The following is a 4,390-nucleotide window of genomic DNA, read 5'->3' as shown; positions in this document are numbered from 1 at the left end:
ATCTCTTATTTTACTTGTTAGATTTCGAAAGTTTGCATTTAGACTATAACTCAACTAACATAAAGTTATGTATTAACGGTGAAATTTGTCTCTGTTGTTCTGAGAAAAAAACACTAATCTTTACATCTTTCCCATTTCTAGTAAAAAAAAAGAAAGAGTCAAACTCAACGAATAAAATGTAAGAAAATTGGCCTCAGACAAAGACAGAGAATCCAAGAGAGAAAATTCATGAAGAGATTCAAAACTTTAATACTTCATTTGATCTTTTTCTTCTACTAGTTTCTCCAAAACAGAGTTCAATAAGAAACAATTGCATAAGAACGAAGAACGAAGAACAAAGAACAAAGAAAAGAAACCCCATTAACAAGGCTCGAATTTTATACTGAACAGTTGTTACACTATAAAAAAAAATTACAGTTCTAGTATGGGCAGAATAGAGAGATAGAGAAAGAAGGAAAGAATAGGTTTAGGACCCTTCTTTCTCATTGCAATCCTCTGTTTCTTCCTCCTCTGTAATGGTTTCTAAAGCAGGAGATAGAGAAGCTCTGTTTGGAAAAACAAATAAAGCTGGTGATTTCTCCATCCAATTCAAAATCTGAACCTTCTCAGCCATTGTTTTGTTTTCAACTCAGAACTGAAGCTTTGATTCTAATCCAGAAAGAAAATTCCAAATGATGAGCTAAAACAGAGCTTTTTCTGGTTATGAGAAATGGAGGAAGATGATTTGAGTTTGATGGGGGAAGTGGGGAGTGGAGTTTTTTTTTTCCTTTATATAAAGGGGATGAAACCGAGTGAGTCAACAAACCGAACCCACGTGGAAAGTGAACAATTACGCTATGGCTTTCATCACATGTGAAAAAGATCAAAAAAAAAATCACATACACACTCTGCTCAATAATAAACTACACCATGTGAAAAAACATAATGGAAACGAAATGACCTGGAATTTCAACAAATGGGTTAGTAGGTTCAGTTGGGAGGAATTATTTATTAAACACAAATCTAAAGAGAAACTTTTATTTATCTGATCATCTGTACACTTGTTTTGTTCTAGGATGTTTCCATCTCTTTAGAAATCAGCCATTAATCGACTTTCTATTCACAAGAAAAGGGAATTGAAACTACAAAAACAAATGAAAGAACGGGATTATGAGTCCTCGTCGTATTCCTCGGCGACATCTTCGACAATGGGTTGCAACGACGGGATGGAAGAGGGTTTCTGTGGGTAAGAGATGAGAATTGGAGCAACTTCAACCCAAGAATTCAATTTCATTATGATCCTTCTTGCCATTGGTGGAGCTTCTAGGGGAATGAAGAGAAATCTCTGAACTTTTCTAATTTATTTGAATCTTCCCTCTTCCTCCTTGTTCTAGAAAGAAGAGAGAAGGATTGGATACTTCTTTCTGATGATCAAAACAAATGACACCTTCACTTTCTTTGATGTACAATCAACGAAAATTTATAATGAAGATGGATGGACTTAATATAGGAAGACGAAGAGAAGGACAATGGAAGCACAGAAAAATAAGGAAAGAGACTGAATGAATGGTGGTTTATAGATGCACGTGGATGGAAGCAGGGGAATCGTCAGAAATAGAAAGACCAAAAATTGTATCTAAATACTATTTCTGGATCTAAGAGAGAAACAACAGCCACAGAAAACATTGTTATCAAAAGCTAGAATCGTTTTCGGAATTTGAGTTTACAATTCAAAGGTGGTTCTATTTCAAGCAGCAACATAAATCATCTCCTTCAGTAAATTATAGTAAAACGTAGGAGACCAATGGTAACAGGGAGAACTTAAACTACTCTCTGGCAGATCAATACAAACTAGTTAACTTCAATGATCTCCATAGTAGGAGGGGGAAGGATCAAGAAACAGATACTAAAATGATTATCTATCCACGTTAATTGACTAATCAAAACTTGAAAGGTTTGTCCAAGCTGAAATCACCACACAGATTTGACTCAAAATCTTTAAAGTTAGCAATGTAATTACAAAAATGTCCAGTATTCTACAGATATTTGAACTAGAACGGGTAAAACTACAATAACTAATGGCAGCAAACAAACATATCACCAAAATAATGCTATTCACAAACTAAATTTGAGATAGCCACTGATGTTTCTAAGAGTAAATTGATTACATGATTCTATAGCTGCTATTTGTCAAGAATACATCCAGAGTAGTTTGCTTCCTCAATCCATAGTTTGTAAAGAATAATAAGATATTTCCTGTTGAACATACCCAAACTAATAAATGATTGCCCAATATAATGATAGGGAGAATAACAGAATATGAAAATTGTCTCTTTAGGAATGGCTAAACATTCAAAACCAAAAATACACAAAAGTAAATCCATGGACTAAACATTTCCAGGAGGACAAAATAGTAACAAATATGTCTGCCAAATCAACATTAATACTAAATCATGGTTTAACAGTTCCATCATGTCAAGCAATCCCAATTTCAAGTCTAACAGGATAGGGAAAAAAAGTACCTAAATTTTCATCTCTTCTAATGACTTATTTTTGTAACATCCAGAAATACGTTTCTCTAATGAGTGCATGCACAAGCAGTTTCACTGGCAAAAGGAAATAAAGGCCACACAAAAACCCACAGAATGGGTTACGTTTTGATGGATTCAAAATGTCAAAGATAAGTAGAAACAGACTAGAGATCCTTATCATAAAATTATCCGAAATAAAACCAAAAACACCTTCTACTTCAATATTTCTAACCCATTTTGGACAACCTATAACAGCATGAAACCTTAACTGAACAGTCCAACACAACTTAATGGACATCTGAACAAATGATAAAATGATATGCCATGTTCTAGGACCAAACTTAAGAAGATACAGCTATAGATAGTTAAAATGAATACAACTTAAAGGAGTCTACAAACAGATCACGGAACCCAATTCATCTGGAATCTATTATTTCCAATGCAGAGATATTAAGTTCATACGAATTACAAACAATCCAAAGAATGCTTGATTATAACTATAACCAGACCACTAATTCAAGATCAATGCACAAACAAAAATTTGACAACACCTCCAGAAAGAAAAATTATGCCCTGCGTTCATTGTAAAGAAGAAATAATAACAAAGGGCTATTCTCGATAATACAACCGGAAATGCAACGATATGAATAGAAACAAAAAGTCGAAACTTCAGTTCAAAACGGAACCACAATGCTTCCATCCCCGAAATGAAGCAAGTTTTCCACATTAAATAAATCCTTGTATCCGGAGATATAGTCATTTGAAGACAATAAAAGAAACATCTTTAAAAATCCAAAACTGAAACTACAAAGTAAGTTCGAATGCGAAAAAAAATAATCACTCTCAATCCTGGGGAATTTCAACATCTCCATCGGTAATTTCCTGCTGTAAATCCTTTGGGTCCTTACCGTCGACCGTACATCCAACAGAAACGCAAGTACCGAGAATCTCCTTCACAGATCCACTGAGATCCTTAGCCATAGACCTGGGGCGCATAACCCTAGCAATCTCAATGACATCGTCAAGCGAGATATTACCATTGTGCTTGATGTTCTTGGTCTTTTTGCGGTCGCGCTCAGGCTCCTTGAGGGCTTTGATGACCAAAGCAGCAGCAGAGGGAACCACGGAGACCTTGGCTTGACGATTCTGAACAGTAAGCTTGACAGTGACTCTGAGACCCTTCCATTCCTTGGCAGTCTCCTTGGCAATGTCTTCTCCGATCTTCTTCGGGGAGAGACCTAGAGGACCGATTTTAGGAGCGAGAGAACTGGCCGCTCCGACCTCACCTCCGGTGACTCGGACGAAAACATCGACAACCTGAGAAGGATCGAACTTGGGCGGCATAATTGATTAATGGGATTAGATGGATTGAATTTCTGAGTTCAGAGGCCACGGGCGGAGGCGGAGATCGAAGGCAGAGTAAGGTTTTGAAGGAACGTATAAAAGCTAGGGTTTTACAGATTGATAGGGAAGCTGTGAAATTACCCGTTTCTCCCTTCTACACCCTCACTTCCGTTTTGGGCTTTTTCTGGCCCATTCGTTCTTTTCTCCACAGATGGCCCATTCGAATTTATTTCCGATTTTCTTTTTTTAACTAGATGTCTAAATTTAAAAAATGATTTTCAGAATTTTAAAATTGTTATGGTGTGAGGCTTATAAGTTAAAGTTAGCCATTAAGTCTCCTTTCATAAGTTTTCATTTTTAAATTTTTTTTTCTTTTTTTTTCACAATTTTCTTTTAGTTTTCAACTTCTGTAAGAAATATCTAAATTAGTGGTCAGATTTAAAAAACAAGAAAAAATTGTATTTAACTTGCTAGAATTTTTAATATATCTAAACATCAGAAAACAAATTCAAAAACAGAAAATTAGATGTAGAACT

The 4,390-nt window shown here is 35.5% G+C and overlaps 1 pseudogene across 1 annotated transcript; it reads right to left on the bottom strand.

The window, feature by feature from the left end:
* Nucleotides 1-3,066: 3,066 nt before the first annotated feature.
* Nucleotides 3,067-4,011, bottom strand: LOC120074740 (large ribosomal subunit protein uL11z pseudogene; annotated as a pseudogene). Its single transcript, XR_016528565.1, has one exon. The product of XR_016528565.1 is annotated as a large ribosomal subunit protein uL11z pseudogene (transcript).
* Nucleotides 4,012-4,390: the final 379 nt, after the last annotated feature.

This window comes from Benincasa hispida, chromosome 3 (genome assembly GCF_027475165.1).
Source record: "Benincasa hispida cultivar pf3 chromosome 3, pf3_genome.v1.1, whole genome shotgun sequence".
Lineage (NCBI taxonomy): Eukaryota > Viridiplantae > Streptophyta > Magnoliopsida > Cucurbitales > Cucurbitaceae > Benincasa > Benincasa hispida.
The sequence above is the reverse complement of the archived record's forward strand: the minus strand, read 5'-3'. Positions and strand labels throughout refer to the sequence as shown.